We start from the raw sequence: 24,533 nt of genomic DNA on the forward strand, positions 1-24,533 counted from the left end.
ATTCTGTATATATATATATATATATATATATATAGTCAAAAAACTAAAATATAAAACAATAGTAGTAGGTATGTTAGATGGGAAATGATTAAAGTATTTTAAGAGTCATGTTTAGTTCTGGAGAAGGCTTAATAAATTCATCAATATTAGAATTTTTGGGTAAAATTCAAGGATCAAAGCTAAAAGAAATATAGAGTACACATTTCTGAAACAGTAGAAAAATATAATATAGAGAAATAGGACAAACAGAAAAATTAAGACAATACAAGTAAGTCTCACTAGACTAACAATCACAGTAAAAATGAATGAATTATAAATAAACCAGAAAAAAGGAAGACTAGATATTAGAGTTTAGAAATATAATTAGGAAAAACAATTTAAAATATGTGATAATAATAATAAAACAAAACTATTAACACCCAAATGGGTAAAACTTGTCTGAAAACATATACTTTTGAAAGATATTAAAGAAGCTCCAAGTAAATAGATATGTATTCCATATTTATGGAAATAAAACCACAAAATCATAATTAAATTCTCCCAAAGTTTTAAATTAAAGGCAATTCTATCAGCATATTAGCAGGTTTTATATGGAATTTAAAAATCTCTCCTAAAATTTATATGGAAGTACAAAGCCCAAAGAGTAGCCAAGACCTCACCTCCTGCAGGGAGTGAATAATGTAAAAACTTGTCCTATGAGTTCTGATTATTAAATATAATGATTAAGATATATATTTATTCAGGCTGAAATGTTCATATTAAAATGTTTTAATGATTTATGTGATGCTGATGCTAAGCAATCAGGATAGACTTCTGACCAACCAAATGGAGGTCTAACAAATTAGAACAAGTGAGAGAAGATAGGCTGCTCTGAACAAAAGGATACACTGACAGGAGAATAGAATGAGGAGCCTAGAGAGAGACGCAGCCTTATGCAGACACCAGGCCTGGCAGTGGGGTCATCTTGGACTCTGGGAAAGAAATGGCTATTTAATAAAATGAGATGGAGATGAGCATTTTTTGATATTAAAAAATACACAAAATTTAATTACAGATTAAGTACATAAAAGTGAAAAGAAGTACCTTTAACATTTTATAAGAATGTATTTAATAGCTTCTGTCATTAAAATAGATAAGATCGTAAAAGCAAAAGATTGATAAAATTGACCATATTAAAATTACCCACTTATGTTCATCAGAATTCAGAATTACAATGTTAAACTTGGAGAACTTATTATTAAAACATAAGGCTAACAATTTAGTATCCAGAATATATAATAAATGGCTAAAAATCAGTAAGAAAAGAACAAATTATTGTGTAGGAAAATAGGCATAAATATAGAAAGGTGAATGATGAATAATCATTCCAAAAGTGTGCTCAGCTTCATTAGATATTTGGGAGATGCAATATCTATTAAATTGAGAATAAAAAGGACAACCGGATATATAGATAAATGCAAACTCACATGCTGCTGAACAGGAAGTTAATTGATGCAACCACTGTGGAAAAAGAAATTTAACATTATTACATGCTAACATGTGCATTTCTTATGACCCAGCAATTCTACTTCTAAGCATATACCATAAAGAATGGGTACCACTAAACCTATACAAGAATGTTCTCAGTAGCACTATCTATACTAGCAATAAAACAAAAACATCCCAAGTGCATGTTGGCAACAGAATGGATACATACATTATGGTATATGTACACAATGGGATACTATACAAAGAAGGGCTACAAGAAATTATATGCAAACATAATTTTGTACTAAAGAATGTAAGTTCTTAAGGAGATTCCACGTATATAAATAAATCTCAGGAACAAACAAAACCAACTGGCAAATTTTAGGAATACATATATATGTGAGAAAACTTCATAGATAAAAAGCTAGAGATTAATTAAGTTAGGATATGTTGAGGGAATAGAGGACTAAGATGAACTAGGAGAGAAACACACATAAATACAAGGCACTGGTCATGTTATAGATCTTAATATATGTTACATATCATCTTTTGTTATTTCTCAAGTATTACATATTTTAAAAATATGTAGAAAAAATATGTAGTAAAAGAGGAAGATAAATTGCATATATAGATTTCATTGTATTTCAAAATCAAGATAGAACAATATTAATAATAATGATAATCATTAATTGAGAACCACTAATTCACAAGTTATAATAATACAATTTTCAGCAGACCTGAGTTCACATGTATACATTTAGTTAGGAAATAATGTGTTCAACTATAGCACAATATGTAGCAGTTAGAGGAATTTAAAAATTCAACAATGAGCTCTTTTAAGGACCTTAACAGAATTGTTTCCATGTTTAACAATACTTTAAACTTAAAGAGTCTAATTAAAGGTAGCCTAGCAAATAGTCAAGAACATGTGCTGGTAAAAGGGTGATAGCAATCTCAGATACTGGAACAGCATCTTGAGAATATCAAGCATGTGGGGATGGAGTGAGTAAATGGATTCTGAGAATGAACTTTTAAAATAAAGGTGAATAATCACGTTAAATAAACATTTTTGCTTTATAATCTTCCCACTTAACATACCAGGAAGAGAAGATAAGGAAAGATCATCTCATGTATACCATCTGTCAGGATGGAGCCAATAGGTCTCTCTGTCAAAGAACCTATCATGCCTATGAGCCAAAAGGAACAAGATCTGACTTCCTGTGTCAGAGGAAACATTTAGGAACATGAAGGCAATCAATACAGAGCTCGTGTCAAAAAGAGCTGGAAGATCAGATGACATGTCTCAGGAAAAACATTGTAAAGACTGACAATGAATGTCCCTAAACACTTTTCCTTTCTAATTAACCATGATTGATTTACTAAGAGCTTCTTTCTTAATTTAAACTTTAACATTTGTACTCTTCTACTTGTCCTGCAACAGGTCCACGAGTGGCTTTTATTTTGACTTTGCAGCCTGAAGAACCATACATTCTTGAGCAACTGCTATTTTATTTAAACAGGTAGAAATTGGTACATTTTTCTGAAAGCAAGCAAGGCTCCTATCCTCATCTAGTACTTGGTATGCAGATGTTCTTGCCAGTTACCGTTCTGTCTCAGGAAAGTGATTGGTGTATTAGAGAATAGCTTTGGCAATAGCCTAGAGAGGAGCATGTGAAATTGAATTGCCCCTGTAATTTTCTATTCTTATTCCTATGTTATGTGGTTTCCAGGAGATGGTGAGGGAAGAAACACTACCAATGTCTGTGTTTCAGTGATTAATGAAAATTAAAGTAAGTCAGTTGTAAAGAGTCCAGATTAAAGTATCTTTAAGGTTTAGGTTCATAAGAGAATGGCCAAACTTTCTGAGCCTTAATATAAAAATAAAATAAAATAAATGATATAAATATTTATTTTTCATTCTAACCATATGTACCCTTCACACAGCATGTCTGCAGAAACATGTTTCTATTTCATAAGAAAGCAGTATCAGTTCTAATGCACTCTGGTTTGATGTACAAAATTAGAAACAAACACAAAAAAATTATTTAGGTAAGCTAAAACTACTTTTCCAAGAATTTCCTCCCACCCATGGTTTTGAAAGGAGGTTGGCCACAGGAGAAACTGAGCATTAGGGGTAGAAGTGGATCAGCTGCCATGACTCCTAAGGTCATGTAGGGAGGGTACCAGGAGCCACCATTGGTAGCACATGCTGCTGTTGATCTGCTAGCTTATCTTGTTGGGGTGGGGCAGCAACCAGTGTAGCTGGCCACCTGGACCACTAGATTTTGCCAGACTTCCTTTGCCAGTAGAAACAGTCCTTTCTCTCCTATCAGAGGAGGTCCAGCTCTGTTCACCTCCTTCCCTGGTGGTTATTCCCTTACAAGGAATTGCTGATATTCCTAAGGCCTTAACACCAACACCTCTGTGCCTTCTCAAGCACAACCAGGCTCAAGTCCAAGAAGGCCCCAGAAGAGAAGATAAAAGATATAACCTGTGAGGAGTCTCACACCACACCACAAGTTCCAAGAATTTGTCATTTCATATTGATATAAATCTAGGGCACATATATGGAAGTGGATCCCAATGAATAGTGAATTGGGGTGGAAGGAATATAAAGTGGGACTGGCTGGAATTTGTTAATGGATACACTGAGCAGAGACTGGATTCAATGTGTTAACTTGGGCAACTCAGAGTTGCTCTAGCAATTTCCTTCGCTGGTTGATTCAAAGAAACTTGGACCCAAAGTTGGCCCGCACTGAAAAAAGTTGAGTTGTCCAAACTTCTTCAGTGTAGCATAGAGGAAGGTATCTACATGTTTCAGGAGATCAGAATTCTAAAATAGATTTGTCATGTAAATCATGTACCCAACTCCTAGTTATTTCTTCCAGAAGGTTCAGAGAAAAGTCTCTTCACCAGGGTTGAGAAATGAAACATCTGCATTCCTGAAGGGCTCTTTCATAGCTACTGTTGGTAGGCAAGAAATGACAGTGGCAACTGCTGTCCTCAAATGTAAGGCATGATTGCAGTAGAGAAGATAGGATCCCAGAATGCTAGAAGCCAAGTGGTGGCAGGAAATGCCAAAGATAAGCTGGGTGTGGTGACTGTATCAAACAGCAGAGGAGCAGTGAGTGGAGTTTTGATCCACAGAGATTGCTGCTGTTGGCTAACTGACTGATTCAGATAAGTCTCTAGTTTGGTAAAACAGAAGTCTTATCAGAATCCCTTAAATAAATCCCCAAACATAGTCCAGTTAAACTAAACAGAGGCTTTTGAATGAGAGACCGGGTTTGCTTGGAAAAAAGATCCTGCTGTGTCACCAAGAAGGTATACTATTAACATTTGTGTTGTTAAAATGCAGGATCAGATCCTGTCCTTGCTGACTCTGCCTCACTAGTTTTACCCTAACCCCCGTTAGATGCTAAATGTTTTTATTTAAAAATTTAATATCTTGTTCATCACAGATTTTTGCACTAATTTTGACTTTTAAAATATTGCATTGACTATATTGCATTAAGCCCTGGCTGGTGTGACTCAGTTGGTTGAAATGTCGTCCTGTATACCAAAAGGTTGTAGGTTCAATTCCCCATCAGGACACCAATAGGAGGCAGCCAATCAATGTTTCTCTCTCATATCGATGTTTTCCTCCTTCCCTCCCTCCTTCCCTATCTCCCTCTCTAAAATCAATAAACATATTTTTTTTAAATGAGAAAAAGATATATGCCATTAAAATAATTGTTTATCTTGATTACTAAGCTGTTTGGCACCCCATGACATTTTGTGCCAGAAATAATTAGTTCTCAAGGACTCGGGTCTCACTCATTTCCCAGCTGTGTATCCAGCTCCTGCTGGATTTCCTCCAGTTTCTCTGGTTCTGGGACACACAGGTGCAGCTCTCTGATAAAGGGCAGCAGCTTCCTCTGATGATCCCCATATTGCTGAGATTAGAAGTAACAAGGAATAGACAAGGATTAAAGTTTGACCTTGTGATTTCAGTTTGTTACTCTGGGTTTCAAATTCTAGTTTATCCTCACTCTCCCTGTTCCACGTTTCACGTTGTGTTTTTCCTCCCAATTTCTGACCCTGCTTACCTACAATAAATTCAGGGCCACCACCAGACATGGAAGCAACAGCTTTTCATAGACTTCTTCACCAGATTGCACAGTTATGTCAGGTCTCATTCCTATAGCAACACTTTATTCCACATCGCTCATAGAGGTTCCGCTTCCCTGCTTGAATCTTCAGTGTACCTGGTTGCTTTTTCTTTAGTTTTTTTTTTCCCCTTGGAAGCTCTTCAGTACTCTCCTAACACACTCCTGGTTCCACCCTGAGAGCTTGCCGGCACGGACAGAACTGTTTGAACTTTAGCAGCAGACTGCTCAAGTTCTTTGACAGCAGAATTCTCAGCTCCCATTTATATAAGGAACTGGCAGATCCTTTCGGACTGTTCACCCGATGTGACCAGACATGTCTGACTTTCTCCTCCTCAGGCCGTAAACCCAGGCTACCTAATATTTTATAGCTCTGAAATATGACCCCAGTTAATGTATAACTCAGGATGTATCCTCCAAAGCTCCTCAGATAAGTGGTGCCACCACCACCACCTCTCCATGCCACACCTAGTCTCCACCCATCTCTGTGACTCCCCCACTCCTGCCTGTCTGGATGAATGTGGCTTCTTTAAATCCTTGGTTGCCAGACTTTAATACAACTAGATTTTCTGATGGTTCTGGATGTCATTTGTTTTGAGATCTGGTAGTAATTATTTCTATGTTTGCACAGGGAGGTGAAGCATGTCTACCTATGCCTCTATCTTGACTGGAAGTTAAATATAAAGTATATTTTAAAAATTTCCCCTGATGTAGATATCCTAGCCATAGTTAATTCATGGTGGTATTCAGTAATCAATGCCTTTTTGAAAGGATTCAGAATCAGTCTATTTAACATTCACTTCTAGAAGTCTGCTAGGAATAAACCATTAACACATTGTTCTAAAGTTTCATAAAACTATCTTCACTCTTATTTAGAAAATTTTCACCAGTTTTCTGGAATTTCCTTTATTTCTATAAAAAAAATGAAAAAAAACAAACAAACAAAAACCCAATGATTTGTGATTCCATCTGCAAATTATTCCACTACTCTGAAATAGGATTTGGAGGAAATTCCCATCTAATCTACAATTTCATGTTTCCTGACCTGGAATTTGCTTTTTGTAATGTGTTCTCTAGCTTTGCTGGTTTGAATGTGATTCTCTTTGTGGGGGAAAAAAAAAAGGAAACAAGGAGAACTCCTTGTCCAGCTACCCAAGTTCTAATGTAAGAAATCATTGTATATAAATGTTTGTAGTCCATTTTGCTCACATCCCATCTCCCTTCACTGTCATTCAATGGAAGCATCATGAGTGCAGGAACTTTGCTTCATCCCTTGCTGTGTTCTCAGCACCTTGATCAGTCCAAACACCAGTAGGGGCTCAAAGAATAGTTGTTGAAGTAATGCAATGCTTTTAGTTGTTTTTTTGTTTTTGTTTTTGTTTTTGTTTTGGTCATGCTTTTAGTAAATCTATTTTATATGTATTTCAGAGAAATTTTACAAATAAAATCTATTTTTTTTGTGAGAAGAAATCTTAGAACTTTGTACTGCCATTTCTAATAGTTTCATATCATAACCCTTATATGTGAGTCTTCTCTATCTTGGCTAAGAACATATTTTGACTTTATTAATTATGTGCATGTAACCCTAAGAATGAATTCACAACACTACAGTTTAGATTGCTAAACAACTCATGGATTATCTTTAGTTAATCTCAGTCCAGACCCTCCATATCACCCTGCCCAGGCTCTGTAGCTTCAGCTTCACTGGAGAGGACACTCCAGCGTCACTGCAAGATGTCAATTCAACACGGGAGGAGACAGATACCGTGTCACTCCCGAGTCGGACTGCACAGCCATTCTCGGCGGTGCAGATAGACTCTTAAGAAGCTACACCATAGTCTCTCGAGGCTCTGTAGCTTCGGCTTCACTGGAGAGGACACTCCAGCGTCATCACAAGATGTCGATTCAACACGGGAGGAGACAGATACCATGTCACTCCCGAGTCGGACTGCACAACCATTCTCGGCGGTGCAGATAGACTCTTAAGAAGCTACACCATCGTCTCTCGAGACGGACGGCTGCCGACGACGACGACGACTTTGGAATCTAATATGTGGAGTGTCTTTGGTCAAAGTTCTCTGAGGACTGTCAGTTTGACTTCTGACTCTTTACTCATTTGGGAGGCTTGTCTTGCCACTTCTTCTGTGACAACTTTTTACAAGCTGCTTATTCAGCAGTTCCATTGTGCTGGAAATATTTTCAGTGATTTAGACTTCTTATCAAAAGAAACATCAGTTTCACTCTGCAAATCCAGTGGTGCTTTTACCTTTACCTCCATTTCTTTGCACATAAAAACAGGGAAAAGAATAGTGTTTACATAAGCCCCATCCTTATTTCACGATTTTATTTTCTTGACTTATACTCAGTTAAGTGTGCTTTTTTCCTTGTAAATGCTTTTTTCCTTGTAAATGCTCTTTCTGCATTTGTTTTCATAAGCATCTTAGAACTGATATATTATCATTGATTTAAAAATAAAAGAATCACTCAGTTGAGTAAAAATTTCTGAGAAAGTGGGTGGTGGTGGGAGTCATCAGATGGAGAACAAAGCTGAGACAGACACTTGTTACTGCATACTTTTCTGGGAATTTTTATTTTAAGAACAATATGAAAATATTACATATTCAAAAATTAAAAAGAAGAATTAAGAAATGCAAGAATTTAAAATACTTTTATTCAGGCTCTTACATGGCATAACAATATAATACCTAAATTAGGAATATTGACTTTTGCATTTAGAGTCTTAAGAACTGATTAAGTAAATCAACCGTACATGGACTTAGGTTTCAGGAAAGTTCTCTGAATATTCAGACTTAGAAATGTTGTCTTTTCATCTCTAGAATAGAGCCAGTTGTTTTCAAGACCTCTGAGATTTTTTTCCTTCAGCTATCACTCTCGCAGAGCCTTCCCTCTTTCCCTCACAGGGCGCCACTCCAGATTTCTCCTGCACCCTCACAGCTGTGTTCCCTGGTCCCTGCTCCCCTATCCTACATCTTACCTCAATCCAGTCATTGTTGCACTTGCTGCTCAAACACCTCTCGTGCTGCTTTGCTCCTCCAGTTTATCTATCTAGGCCGTGGTTTCTTAACCTAGATGCTATTGATATTTTGGGCTGGATAATTCTTGGTTGTGGGAGGCTGTCCTGTGTGTTGTAGGGTGTTGAGTAGCAAACCTTACCTCTATACACTAAATTCCTATACTACTGTCCAGTTATGACAGCCAAAAATGTCTCCAGATATTAACAAATTTTTTGGGGGGAGGGGGAGTTGTGAGGGGAGAAACCACCCTTGGCTGAGAGCCACTGATTTAATCCTATCCTGTTTATTAAACTCAATTTCTCACTGATAAGTTTCTTTGCTTTTCTATTAATATGCTATGCTCATTCCAAACTTGGTTCAGATGGTTTCTTTCTCCATCTTATAAAGTTCTCTTCCTTTCACATATGTGTAAATGCCATTCATCTTTCATTTTCTTCTAATTAAATGATAGCACTTATTTTATAAAAAATATTTTATGGCCCTTACATACAAATGCAGTTCTTTCATTATTAATAATGAATTCATGCATTTAAAAACAGTTTATTTTCCTTAACAAACTTCAATAAATCTGTCTCTTTAGTTGATAATTCAGGTTAATGACTCAATTTCCACACTATGCTCACTTTTAAAAAATAGTGAAATCTTTTATTGGTAACCAGAATTACCTCAAAGCAATCAAAATGATTATTCATCAGAATTTTTCTGTCTGCTTTTATATATTATCCTATCTGCATTACAGTTTTTTGAACTTTGACTTAAGATTGAGTCAGACATACTCTCTAGCCTTTTCTCTAAAATTATTTTATATAGTTGCAATAGGATTCTGTGATGAAGATTAAAATTTAATAAATGGGTTAAAAATTCTGTGAACCGGCTGCTTTCTTCTGGGATACACCAGTTTTCTTCTATATTAATATGCTTACTTTATGGCTTCTTTCTCTCCATTTTCAAATAAGGCCTAAGCAAACAAACAGAACTAACATTTCTCCTGTCTCACGCTTTATCCTCTCACCTTCCCTGCACCATCAACCTTTATTAAAAGGCAGTCTGCTCTAATTACAACATGCCTTGCATAAACATCACCTGCCTGCCACCAGAGAAGTGCATTATACTGACACTAACTGACAAAGCCAATGGTTTAATGTAAGTACTTCTCAAATAAGTAATATAATGACGCATATGGATCATCACCCCTTTTTTCTTTTCCAAATATATCAGATGTTTGGCCTGCACATGGGCAAGTTGGACAGAAGAGTCCATCTTAGTAATTATCTAAGGAATTCTTTCTCCTTTTTGGTCAGCACAGAATCCTGGAGCTTAAATGATTCAAGACATTTTGTTCTTCTACTGTCATTGACAGTTGTCACCTACTATACCATCTCTCATGCTGGATATCTACTCTTTCACAGATGTTTCTCCTACTCCAGTTCTCATATTCAGATGATCAGAGTCTGTTTCAAAACTCTTCACTGAATTTTCTAGTTACACTGTTGTTTTCTGAATTTAGGACCTTATACTCTCTTACTGTTTCAAAGTCCTTCCACTAGTATATTTGTACCTATTTTCTCCCACCTTTATTCTCTCTTCACAAAAATAATAAATAAATAAATAAGTAAGTAAGTAAATAAAATTTGCCCCTAAATTCTATTATTTGACTGTTCCACCACATTTTGCCCCAAACTTTAGACTTCAAGTGCTCTCTTATAGCTTTTCATTGATTTCATATGTATAAATATGGGTCAGGTACACTCCTGTGTTGAAGTGTCCTAGAGACCATGGCCACACAAACTTTCAATATTAGGTCTAGGAGGCATGAGAGAGGCAGCTACAGCCCCTGTAGGGAAGGAGTCTCGGGGCCCCGGCAGGAATGCTCACTGATTTTCATTTAGACAGAGTCTAGGGCCTTTTGCTCGAGGGGGCCTATTTATACTGGGCTGATTTCAAGAGTAGCAGAATTAGTCATATTCAGTAAAATTTGTAAATGAGGAATATATTGCCTCCAGAACCACAAAGGACTAAAGGCACACTTGCTTGTCCTCAATGAGCATGTGGCATGAAACCCCTTGCAGGAAGGTGTTGTCAGGGTGCTGTGGGTGCCTGTGCTCCTGGGAAAGATGACACATTTTAGATCTGGCATAAAGGCTGTGTGTGATAACGAGGCTCCTGGTGTACCTCATGGTAGCCTAGTAATGGTGTCCATGGTCCTGCAGAGATGAAGATGAATGTGGCTAAGAAGCCTTTCAGAACAGGACAGATCAGCCAAGTCTGCAATAGCAATGTACTTACCAGTTGTTGATTAGATGGAGTTAATAATTTTAATAATATTGGGTATTAGGTTTGGGGCCTGAATAGATGAAGCTACTGCATTAAGGTTGTAGTAATCCACCATGAGGCCTCCTTAGTTTTTCAGATTAAATGCAAAAGGAGTGAGATTAATGATCCTTTCATTAACTCGTTCCTGTATAAGAGGTCCAGACCGGAAAAGTGAGGTTTGAAATGTTCATTCTTCTACTGCCCTAAAGTGGGCCCTGCCTGGACTAGTCTCTGCTATCCAGGGCCTCAAAAGTGGGTGAAGATAGACTTGGGAAAGCAAAGCAAATGAAACCAACACTACATTATACCCATAGAAAAGGCAGGTCACTGGGCTCCTCCCCAGGCCACCTGAGTTGACTTTCTTGGGAATCTGTGAAGCCAATTTATTGTAAGGTTTCAACTTATTCAAGTCGGGGTCCAGAGTTAGCCTGTTTGGGTCACAGGCTACATTGGCCAACACTGGCCCCCAGATTCATTACTGCACCTCTTTAGGTCCCAACTTCCTCACTGTAAAATCAGATATAATAAATGATAGTGCTTACTTCCCTGGGGTGGTATTGAGTAGTGAGTAAAATAATATACTTAGAATGTTTGCCACAGAGTGCTTGTGTTAATGTTAAAGGTATGTGAGCTTAATAAATTCTTTGAAAAAAGCAGGGACTATAAATATTTAGTATTTTAAAACAATTAATTTAAAAGGATTGTGATAGTTGCATCTGATTTACACAAATACTAACACAGGGTCCGATCAAGTAGATTTCTCAAGAATTTTTAATCATGATAGACATGGGAAAATCCGGTCCCTCCATTCCAGTTCACCTTGATTTGAAATGAATCATTTTTAATTTTTGGAGCACTTGTGTCTTCCTGAAGTCTTTAAAAGTGTGTTGATAGTACATGTTTTATAGAAAGAAAAAAAGGCTTCCTTAAAAGCCTTTAATCTTTGTTCCATCAGGAGAGAATTGATGACTATTAGCTTGCAATTTTAGAAGTTGGGAAGACCCTATTGGTGTTTTCAAGATTTAGTTTTTCCTTTTACCTCATGGCCACAGTGAAAGCAAAATTGCCCAATAATGTGATATTAGTGGTCTGAGAGAAAATCTGAAACAGCCCTTTTCCATTTATAAGAAAGTTGTATTCTCTTCTCAAAGGACAAAACCTACCTGACTATTGAAAGAGATATGATATTTTTCAAAATTAGTCTTAAAATAATAAGACTTATACTTTCTGTTCTGTTATCAAAGGGTTTAGCAGACTTCCATATGTTTTATTAACTTTAAATTATAACTTCAGTCTATTAGAATAGAACTGTTAACGCAAACAATTGTAGTTTTAATTCACTGAATAAAATAGCTGCATTTGTTCCTATTAGGCTAGATTATAAAGATTTTTTAATAAGAAATTCTTTATAGCCATTATTAAAAACAGAAGTGTCTATCCAGTTATTTTACTCATTGAAATTACAAATATGGGTAACATTTGGCTTGCTAAATATTTACTACAAATAGTTTTTCTGGAGTTTTGATCTGTTCTTTCACTTGGACCATGTTTCTTTGTCTCCTCATTTTGGCAGCCTCCCTGTGTTTGTTTCTGTATGTTAGGTAGAGCTGCTTTGACAATGTGTCTTGGTAGTGTGGCCTAATGTAGTAGGTGTCCTGTGAGGTCCAGTGGCACAGCCTCCCTTATCACCCAAGCTGGGTACTGGAGGTGTGCCCTTCATGTGGGCTGAGTACACCCTCCTTTTGTAGATGAGCCTTGATTGCTGTTGGGAAATCAATGGGAGGGATTTACCCAGGCAGTCAGCTGTAAGGATTGGCTGTGACCAATTACCACCAACCTCTGCCTTCTGTGGAGGATCAGCTGTATGGGAGCAGGGTGATGGTGCTCCCACATGGTCTGTAGCTGTCCACTGGGTATGCTGGCTCTGGGGTTTCCTGGGTGTTGCAAGCTGAGGTCAGCATCAACCTGTGTTTTGCCCAGGGCCTCCTTTCCTGAGCTGTAGAGCAATCTGAGATGGCTGATACTTGCGCTGGGCCTGGAGATTCCCAGGTGAAGCGAAGCTGTGAGTCTAGGCTGGCTGCTGCTAGTGCCACGCCTGGGGCTGACTGAGGCTAGCTGTTGCTTGATTGAGAGGATTTAAGAAGTTGTGAAGCATGAGCCAATACCAGCCATTGATATGGAAAAGGAGCTTAGGTAGGCCTGTAAATTGGGTGTGGTGCGGAGCCTCTGGGGATCTCCAAGACAGGTGTCAGTCTGGTTGACAGTCTGCCTGCTCTGTGCAGGGAGGGTTCAGAAAAGGGATAATGGCTTCTGCTCACCTTGATGCCAGATACTCCAGTTTCCCCCTATATACCACTGGTGCCTTTCTAGCTACTACCCCTGTGCTGGAGCTCAGAGGCAGTGAGTCTGAGTAGGTGAGTCTGTGTGTAGGTTCTTTAAGAGGAGCTGCTTGGGGCTCCAGCAATTCCTTCCACTGTCTCAATCCTTACTGGTTTTTGCAGCCAGAATTTGTGGGGACTTATCTTCCTGGCCCTGGAACTTTGGGCTGGGGGCCTGGTGTAGGACTGGGACTCCTCATTCCCTAGATGTCCCTCCCAAATTTTTATCCACCACAAGTGGTTGAGGAACCAGCCTGTTCTGCATTGAGGCCCTCCTACCAGTATAGATGGATGTGGTTTCTTTAATTTCATAGTTATCAGACTTCCATTCAACTCAATTTCTGACAGTTCTGAATGATGGTTATTCTATATTTAATTTTAGTTTTGATGTGTGCAAAGAGGTGAGCCATGTCTGCCTATGCCGCCACCTTGACTAGAAGTCAATATGCACACTTTAAAATAGTACAAAGAAACAGACAAAATAAACTTTAATATGTTTTAATTAACCTAATGTGTGTAAAATATTATTTGAGCATGTGTCATTAGCCACATTCATGCACCCAATAGTCATATGGCTGGTGACTATCATGTTGGAAGATGCAGCCTTATCTTCTTCAAATTAGACTATATAAGGGATTGTTGGTATAATAGAAATTGTCTTATTACAGAGATTAAAGAGTGTTAAAAATTATCAAAGCATTTAAGATCATAACTATGTTTAATAACAGTCCATTATTTTTCATAAATAATTTTTTGATGAATATTTTACTATCAACTTCAGTAAAGAAAATAGGAAACCATCTGTCCAAATAAATGTGGATCAAAGAGGCTAAAATCAGGATGGCATCTTGGAACAAAGGGGCCCATCTATGAAAGCTCACCTTATTCTTAAGCATCTTCAGGTTATATTGCATTGGATCCTTCAGCCCGAGAGGAGGGAGTGCCATTGTCATTGGGGTTTACATGCAGCACACTACTGTCTTTTCAACATTTACAACTCAAAGCTTTCTTGTTTGGTTATCTTCAGAAGTGACTTTTTGTGTGCAATTAGCACAGTCAGTGTTAGGGGTAAAAGTATTAAATAGAATGGAGTTTTCAGAGAATGTTTAATGTGGAAGGTAGCAGTTTGATCATTTATATGCCAGTAATATTGCAAAAACATCTTATATGTTTTTGTTAATTTCTTATTGTTGCTTTATTACAGTGTCCCATTTTCCGCCTTTGCTCTCCTCTACTCAGCCCACCCTTGCTCCTACAGTCAATCTTATATAGTTTTAAAAGTAAAGAAACTTCAGATGGTTTCACTATCTTTAGTTTATCCTTTTATGTGATACTTATTAATCCCATCCAAATGCCAGCTTCAACAAACATCATCAAAGCTTTTAGTGGAATGCCACATAAAATTTTTATATTTTTAAATCACTAAAGACTGCTTTAACTTCAGTGTCCTAAATAGCATTTATTATGATGATCTATTATTGGTTTTAACTAATTAAAAGTAAATTACATTTTGTGGGGTCAGTATATAGCTCTTCTGCCTCCCATAACTGAGGGCTAGTCAGAGGGTCTCTGGCCAGAAGGAATGTGTGTTGTTTTGGGAATGGATTGTAACTTCTTCTTTATCTCATTTTGGGAATGGCTTCTTGTCCTGTGACTGCTTCTTGACCTTTTCTGTCTGCACATACACACTGATATAATGTACCTCTAGGCCACATGTAGGTTTGTGCACCCTAGACCCATGCTGCCTTGTCTAGGACTCCTTATAATGAGCCTCAGACCGGAGGAATTGTGTTCTCTCTCACACTGACCTGCTGCCATTGGTGTGCTCCCCTGTATTGTGAATAATAAATGGCATGTCCACCTTTGCTGGTCCTCCGGTGGTCTTTTCAAAATATCATGAACACTTAAGCAGCTCCCTGGTTTGGAGCTCCTCTGCTACACATTGAATATAATTACTATATTGTGTTTATTTTTTTTCATGCTGGCTTGCATGTTTTCTCTATCCCTCACCTCTCCCCTTAATCTCTAAGAGTCAGTAATCAATTATTTGTCATATAGCATAAATAAAAGGAAAACATGTATGTGGAGCTAACTAATTTCCAAAATGTTAAAGAGAAGATACATTTTCTGCTTTCATGTATTATAAATTTGGAATGTAAAGAGAGAATATGAAAGGAGACTTTTTAAAAAGAAAAAACATCTGATTTATGAAGATTATCTTTTAAATTTTATGACATTTGCTCTCTGGCCCTGGAATTCCTCAATTTTTCACTACTTCTATTTGTCCCACGGGATTATTTGTAAAATTAAGCAGACAATGCATACAAAGCCTCTCTCCAATTGGCTTTTTTATTCCCCCTCCTCCTCTTCCCCTTCCTTCCTGGCCTTCTCTCCATCCTGTTGCTCTTAAAGCTCTCCTATTCTCCCCTCCACATCACCAGATGGCTTCATCTATTTTTAAAGCTGTCTGAAAAAAATATATTTAAACATTGAAATTGATTTTTGCATTCCCTATAACCAAAGGTTTTAAGAGTTAAAATGTTTGTTCTGAATTGAACTAGCAATATAGCTATTATTAGTAAATATGCAATCCAAACAACATATTGGACATTTTGATAGTAGGTATCCAATTTAAAGTTAATGATTTATTGAAAATGCATTCCTTAAATATATGGATGGTATTTTTTTTCTTCTGTAGGTATAAAGGCTGAGAAGCTTCATTCTCACAGATACGTAAATGGAATGGAAGAAATTTTATTAGTTCAATGTCACTCAGTTATTTTAATGTCTGAGTTATATAACCACAATCACATTGTGATCCATCACAAAAAAATTAAAGATTTATGGTTGACAATTTGATTAGACTTCCCTCAGTTTTGGTGAATGCAGAGAATTAAAACCACCTGACCTGCACAACAGTTACTATTTTGTCATTAGAGTAATTTAATTTTTTATTTTCTTGGAAGTTATCCACAATTTTTTTAATCGACTTATTCAATGATAACATTATTTGTTACACTTTCAACTCGAAGGCACTTTATTTATCAAATGTAATTGGGAAAAATAATTTGATTTTTTTTTCTTTATGAACAAAGAGCTGAATTTTAATACTCTAGAATATCTGGAAAGACCTTATGAAAGCATGCCACATAGGCTAGCAATGTGGACCCTTATGCATTATTACCTTTAGCTAGATTTTTAATACTATTTAATGGTTGAAAACCCTTATATTTATTAACATAGTTTGACAGAATTAAAACATTATATCCATGTGCAAAAGGGAGGAATTAATCATAATGAAATAAAACAGATTTTCCAAGGTTAAGGACACTGAATTGGGGGACATTTTTGTCCTACAAATATGTGTATAAAATCATTCAATTTTTTAAAGTGAAATTTAGCCTTAATTTATTGAAATGAGCAGCCCAAAGTTAGATATTGGCCCGCTGTTAGATGAAGGCTTCAAAACTCAGTTAATAATGTAATATATGTGCTATTTAAAATAAAATTCACAACGTTCAGATTAAGCTAATCTACATCTAATATGCATTTAGTTTGAATGAGTAAGTGAGCAGCAAAGTGTTTGACAAGTAACAATGAGCAGGAATTTTTCATTTGAATGAATAATAAGAAGGGATTTATTTTAATGAAATAGTATCTTGAATGAGTGTGAATAAATGGTCAAGAATATTTCAAGCATGAACTAGCCTCTTTCAAAAGTTTATAATTTGAATATGCAACATTGATTTGTCAGACACAGAAGTAGGATTTTCAACTTTTTCATGCTTAATATTATGCATTTTCTTAATAAGGCTGCAGAGTGGACCTGCTTCCCTGAGACTAGGTGTTTGCTCCCTGCTTATACAAGTCTTGGAAAACGTCACTCTAAAATAGCTGAACAAGGCACAGGACCTTGCCATAGGTTTGTCTCCAGGAGAAAATAAGCTCCACTGGCTTCCATATTTCTCTCTTATACTCTCTCAGGAGTGCTATATTTTTAGGAAGTCTAATATGAGGAGCAGCAAAGTCTTTATTTGATAATTGTCATCATTCTCTCTGCCCCACTACACCATGCATGGAAATTTAGAACATCCCACACAGGCTATAATGCCCTGATTCTCCACCATGGAACTATAAAAAAAGGTGCTTTCTCAAGCACATCAGTTTTATGAAAACAAATTTAGTGAACTGAGGATTTCAAAATAAATCCCTTAATACTTACCATTTGTTTATGTGCTTTCAGAGTCTAAATATTCTGCCAGCAACACGCAAATCAAGTTTACAGATGTTGTGTTTATTTGTTGTTAATAGGCATGGCTGTCTCTTCCCATAGCTGTATGAAAGCACAAGCTGTTCTCTCTGCTTTATAAACCAATCACTGCACCCTTTTAGTTTACATTTCTTCTCTGTGTGAAAGAGTCTCTTACCCTGAGCAAGAAGGTTGGGAGTGCTAGCCAGTTTCATCTTCTGCCGTGTTCTCAGTATGTGGCTATCATTACTATACTAGTATCGTTTGTGTACATGTCTCTAAATTAGGTTCTGGACTCAGTTCCACTGGTGGGGGAAGGTGTTTTCCATACAACACCAAGCTATTCTCCAGACACCAGGTGGTGTCCTACAATTCAACTCAATTCTGACCCTATCCAGAGATAGCATCAGACTCCACAAATTGAGGATTCAGTCCTGCAAGCCCCCACCCCCCCACCCCAACACCAACACAGACCCCAGGCCCAAGCTCAGGTTGTTACCTGTACTCTGACAGGCTACAGATTGGAGGTTCCCATGACCCTCTTCTTGTATTTCAGATGCTGGTCACAAGTCCAGGTTGTTCCCTATACTTCTGACCAACCAGCTATAAATCAGGGGTTCCTGTGACCCCATTTAACCATCCTTGGGTTCAAGCAATTTGTTAGAGTGCTCATAGGACTCAGGGAAACATTTTACTCACTGGATCATTAGTTTATTATAAAAGGATGTAACTCAGGAACCGCTAGATGTGAGTGATGCCTAGAGCAAGTCCAGTGGGAAAGGGCACAGTGCTTCCAGGCCATCTCTGAGCACATTCCTCTCCTCTCCACACATTCAACCACCCAGAAGCTTCTGGATTTTTATGGAGGCCTCATTATGTAGACATGATTGATTGATTCATTGCCCACTGGCAATTAATTTAACATCCAGCTCTGCTCCTCTCCTCAAGATGCAGGGAGAAGAGTTGGGACTGAAAGTTCCAGCCCTCTGGTCATGTGATTGGCTCCACTGGCAACCAGCCCCCACCCATAGGCACAATTCAAAAGTCACTTCATTGACATAATGCGAGGCACCTTTATGGCTCTCATCACTCCCTGAATACCTCCTGCCCAGTACTTCTTTTCCTCTTCTGAATTTACCCTACTCTGTCCCTTAATATAACCCTCCTGAGAACATTCCTTCCCCATGAAGTATCTTTCTCTTTTTGACTCAGTGGATTGAGCGTTGGCCTGCGAGCTAAGTGTCGCTGGTTCGATCTTCCAGTCAGGGCACATCAGAGAAGGAAAACTCTGATTCCAAAAAACCTCCGCTGCCTTGCGGCATACCTCTTCAGGGGAAAGGCTAAGGGAGTAAACCCCGACAGAAAATCCGGAGCCGGAGTCCCTAAGGCAGTTTGACGTTGTAGTCAAAACCGGCAACTCCTGCGGCGCACCTGAAGCCAAGCTGTATTGACTCCGTCTTTCCCTTGGACCCTTCAGCTGCGAAGAGAGGGGGGGTCTGCTGCATGGGTAACAGCAGACCCTCCATATCACCCTGCCCAGGCTCTGTAGCTTCAGCTTCACTGGAGAGGACACTCCAGCGTCATCACAAGATGTCGATTCAACACGGGAGGAGACAGATACTGTGTCACTCCCGAGTCGGACTGCACAGCCATTCTCGGCGGTGCAGATAGACTCTTAAGAAGCTACACCATCGTCTCTCGAGACGGACGGCTGCCGACGACGACTTACAAAGTCCAAGGGTTTTACAAGCTCTGAGCCAGGGACCATGGAAGAATACCCAATATGTATTTCTTACTATAAATCACAGTATCACAGTCTCTCTCCTCCATTAAAGTTATAAATTTTCTATTGGGGAGGCTAACATATATTCCCAATCCCCAACATTTTGCACAATGCCTGTCCTAATATTGATGTTCAGTAGATTAACTGTGGCTGCAAGAATGATCATGGCTGTTAACATAGCCCTAAATGTAGTCTAGTTAAATTGCTTATTAATGAAAAGAATGTCTTTCAAACCGTTCTAATACATGGTTACCCATTTTTTGCAAATGGTATCCAGGTTACTACTTCTTGTGACAGTTAATTGTTGCTCTTTTTATTTGGGAACCAAGTATGTATCAATGTAACTCCAACCATGTGTCTGAGTTCTCCTATCTGGAGAAACAAAGTATATGAACCAGTACTTTTTCATGGCACTTGTATTTTCATCTATATTTATAGAAAGATAATTATTTTAAGTTAAGTCATCCTTACTATTTCAAGTATTCCAAATATGACATGACTATCAAATACTTAATTCTGGAAAACTACTACCTTTTTCCAAATAGCCCATTGAAATATGACACAGATATTGAAAATATTACTTTAGATATGAAGTGATCAGCCTTAAGCATGTTGGTTACATGGCCTCTCTGTATTTTGGTTTAATAATTTATTATATGGCCAAATGACAAATATTAAACTAATGTTACTTATTGCTTGAAATGCTATTACATCTTAACTATATTATCAGTGCCTGTTCTGATGTTATTTAAATTAAAATGTTGGTGCCTTTTCAGAAGCAAACTCTCCTTTGACTTACAGCCCATGGTAGCTGTTGATCATTTTTCTCTTCCTATCGTTTTGCCTGTTCCAGAATGGCATGGCTTCTCTCTTAGCATACTGCTTTTGAAAGTCTTCCATATTGCTTGCTGTATCAGGAGTTTGTACCTTCCTTTGTTGAGTAGCATTCTGTTGTATGACTATACCATGGTTAATTTATTAATTTAGCAGTCAGAGGAAATTTGAATGATTTCCAGCTTTTGGAAATTATGAATAAAGCTGTTATGAGCATCCACGCATAGATTTTTTTTCTGTGAACATAAGTTTCATTTCACTTGGATAAATCCTAGGAATAGGATTGATGGATTATATGTAGATAATTTTTATAAAAGATGCCAAGTTTGTTTTTCTCTGTTGCATTCCTATCAGCAATGTTTGAGAATTCTAGTTTTCAATTAGAAAATTCCAGTTATACATCAGCCTCCCAGCACTTGGTATTGTCAGGTTTTTATTTTACTCATTTTAATATGTGGGCAGTGTTATCTCATTGATCTTAATTTACATTTTATTAATGCTTAGTTAACACTGTGCAGTATCTTTTCTAGTGCTTGCCATTTGTGTGTCTTTTTTGTTCACATCTCTGTCCATTTGTTTTGTTTGTTTTCCTATTAAGAAGTTTTAAGAATCCGAGAAACAAGATGGCGGAGGAGTAAGTGGAAGCTACACTAACTTCCTCCTAGAACTAGTCTGGATTTACAATGTAATTTTGGAGAAATCATCTGGAATAACGAACCGAACACCAGCTGGAGAGAAGTCTTATAACCACGGAGAGACAGAAAAGGCCGCTACATCACAACGTGACCAGTAGGGAGTGCGGAGACGTGGAAGGGCTGGCTGGGCTCCCACGGGTGGCAGCTGAAGGGGCTGAGAAACAGCTCAGCAGCCGGGGATTCCCCCTGAGAAGGGCAGGGTCTAAACCCCCAGCTGGGCTTCCCAGCCTACAGCGACAGAGTGGAAAGTAAAATAGTATCAGCTGTGAAAAGCGAAAAGCCACAGGCTTTCTTGCTAGCCGGAGAGAAACAGCAGGAGAAAAAGAGCTCTTAAGTGGATCACATACGAAAATATTTTGGCTACCACTTACCCTGGGCTCAAGCAGAGGGAAGGCAGAGAGGACTGGAGAAACTTGGGGAGAATTTGGCACGGTGGCTTTGAGGGGAGAACTGGAGGAGCAGCTGACTGGGTCCCAGTGCTGACTCATCCCCAGTACTGCGGGTAGACCATTCCCCTCCAAGTGGCGTCAGCCTGAGGGGAAGCAAAAGCCCTGCCTACAGGAATTAAGCTGCCACACCCACAGTCCTTAAGCCTGACAGCTAATCACAGATTGAATAGATTAACAATCAAAGAAGACAGACAACAGCAGTAGATCCCTGGAAGTCTCCAACAGGCTGCCTAGGGCCAGACTGGTACATGATCTGACGCCACCAGAGGCAGATCCAGGAAGTGCAGATCATTCCAAGAAGCACCAACAAACAATAGGAGTCAAAAAAATGGGGAGACAGAGAAACAACCTCCCATCAAAAGGAAAGGTAGAATCCCCAGAAAGAGTGCTAAATGAAATAGAGGGGAGCGAACTATCAGATATGGAATTCAAAACATGGATTATGGAGAAGCTGAATGAGCTCAGCGGAAACTTCAAAGAACTCCAGAAAAACTACAAGGAACTCACAGAAAATTACGTGAGCATGAAAAAGGACATAGAAGCTATCAATAAGAGCCAGGAGGAAATGAAAAATACGATCTCTGAATTGAAGAACACAGTAGAAGGAATTAAAAGCAGGCTAGAGGAAGCAGAAGATCGGATCAGCGAGCTGGAGGACAACCTACACAAAAACTCCCAGACAATGCAACAAAATGAAAAAAGACTGAACAAGACTGAAGAGGTTCTAAGACAGCTGCAGGACAACATGAAACGTAATAATATCCATATCATAGGAATTCCAGAAGGAGAAGAAGAAGAGCAAGGGATAGAAAACCTCTTTGAAAAACTAATGACAGAAAACTTTCCTAACATGACGAGAGAAAGAGTCACGCAAGTCCAGGAAGCACAGAGGGTCCCAATGAAGATGAACCCCAACAGGCCCACTTCAAGACACATCATAATTAAAATGCCAACATTCAAAGACAAAGAGAGAATCCTAAAAGCATCAAGAGAGAAACAACTAATAACATACAAGGGAGCTCCAATAAGGCTATCATCAGATTTCTCAGCAGAAACACTACAAGCCAGAAGGGAATGGCAAAAAATATTCCAAGCAATGAAAAACAAAGGCCTACAACCAAGAATACTCTACCCAGCAAGGCTTTCATTCAAAATGGAAGGTGAAATAAGGAGTTTCCAAGACAAAAGAAGGCTAAAAGAATACATCTCCACCAAACCAGCATTGCAAGAGATGCTAAAGGGTCTGCTTTAAGAAGATGAAGAAACAGAGAGACAGAGAGGAACACGAGTACAAAGGGGGAAAATGACAATGAATAAGTACTGAAAGAAAGAAGGAACTTCTACCATTTGCAACAACATGATTGGAACTAGAGAGAATTATGCTTAGCGAAATAAGCCAGGCAACAAAAGAAAATTACCTTATGCTGTCACCTGTTACAGGAAACTAATGAACAACACAAACAAATGAGCAAAATTGAACCAGAGGTATGTAAACAAGGAATAAACTAACAGTAACAAAGGGGGAGATGGGAGGGAGAGAAGGGGTAAGAAGGGGAAGGGTCTAGTCAAAGAACATGTATGAATGACCCATGGACATGGACAACTGGGTGGGGACTGACTGTGGGGGGGGCAGGGTGCAGGGAAGCAAGAGGGGGAAAAAAAGTGAGACAACTGTAGTGGAAAAACAAACAAACAGGAAATTTTTTAGTGGGGGGGGAATAAAAATATAACGAATAGAAATGCAAGTTCAGTGAATATTAGAAGGACAAGGATTTTCCTTCCGATAAGACAGTCCTACAGATTTAGAGACTTGTATGTGGGTTATGTTACATAAATTAACATGTGTTTTCTGTTTTCAAAGGGCATAAGCCTACAATCTCATTACCTGAGTGATTATCTGTATGCATAGGCCTCACTTAATCCTGTCTGCATTGCTGCCTCCTGAGACTCAATGGTTTGGCTGAACTAAGTGGCTGGGTTGGTGAAGAATGGGGTGGTCTGTGGGCTTCACTTTAAAACTGGTTTCTCTTTTCTATCCTAATGGCTTGGACAGAAAAAGCCCAGAGGCCTGAGATGGGGGAAACCTAAAATATTTCCCTCAGTCCAAAATAAGTATAATGGGCAAAAGGGTTTTGGACAGGTGAGATGTACCTGGCACACCTTCCTCCAAAGAAGCCCTTCTTTTCCCTAATGTGGGACATTGAAAAATTAATACCTGTCTTTTGTCATCTAGTGGTTACGGATTAAATGATGTCCTTTAACCCTGTTGCCCCCAGAATACAACAAGGATGCCAGCCTGTCAAACCAAGCATGCCGTTGTCCAGAGACAGCCAACCAACCTGGAGTCTGCACGATCCTTCCCCTTGTGGGAAGGCCACCCTCCCCTCCACATCCCCACTCTTATTAGGGATTTCTTGACCCACGGGTAGGTAGGACGACGACCATGTCCAGCTTGAAGCAGCTAGAGGAGCTCGAGACCTTCATCCATTGTCCTTTATAAGATTGTAAAGGGTCTTAAGTCTGAGAGGGAGGAATTGTTATTTTTTATTGTTAAAATATTTAACTAATTAATTAATTAATTTTAAAAAAAGAAGAAGAAGAATATATGAAAGGGTGAGGCGGGAGAGCTTGTATGTACGACCCATGGGCATGGACTTGGAGAGGGGATTGTTGGGGAAGGGGGGTGCTGGGCGGAGGGGAGCAAAGGGGAAAAAAATTGGAACTATTGTAACAATATAATCAATAAAATATACTTAAAAAAAAAAAAAGAAGTTTTAAGAATCCTTTGTATTTTTTTGAAGATACATGTACTTTTTAAAAATGTGCTTTGCAAATACTTTCTCAGATACTGTGGTTTATATTTACTTTTTGATCTGTATCATTCCAAGAGGAAGAAGTTTTAAATTTACAAGAAGTCCATTTTATAAATTTATTATGTTTTTTCTTTTATTGATTGTGCTTTTGGTGTCACACCTAAAAACATTTTTTTCCCTTCATTTTTTCTAGAGGTTATACAGTTCAATTTTAAATTTAGGTTTATAATTCATTGATAGAGGTTCATTGTTTTTGCATGTGAACGTCCAATGTCCAGCTGTTAAAAAGTATTTTTTACCAACTGATTGCCTTTATCAATAACTGGCGTTTGTCAGAAATTAACCACATACATGTGAGGTTTATTTTGC

At 38.2% G+C, this 24,533-nt stretch overlaps 1 long non-coding RNA gene across 1 annotated transcript; it reads right to left on the reverse strand.

The window, feature by feature from the left end:
* Positions 1 to 805: 805 nt before the first annotated feature.
* LOC150000520 (uncharacterized) lies at positions 806 to 5,934 on the reverse strand. The gene is made up of 4 exons (XR_016513569.1): positions 5,556 to 5,934; positions 5,284 to 5,402; positions 1,467 to 1,500; positions 806 to 971 (listed from the first exon to the last, which is right to left on the reverse strand). It is a non-coding gene; the product is annotated as an uncharacterized LOC150000520 (long non-coding RNA).
* Between the last annotated feature and the right edge of the window lie 18,599 nt (positions 5,935 to 24,533).

This window comes from Furipterus horrens, unplaced genomic scaffold (genome assembly GCF_987537825.1).
Source record: "Furipterus horrens unplaced genomic scaffold, mFurHor1.1.pri manual_scaffold_10, whole genome shotgun sequence".
Taxonomy (NCBI): domain Eukaryota; kingdom Metazoa; phylum Chordata; class Mammalia; order Chiroptera; family Furipteridae; genus Furipterus; species Furipterus horrens.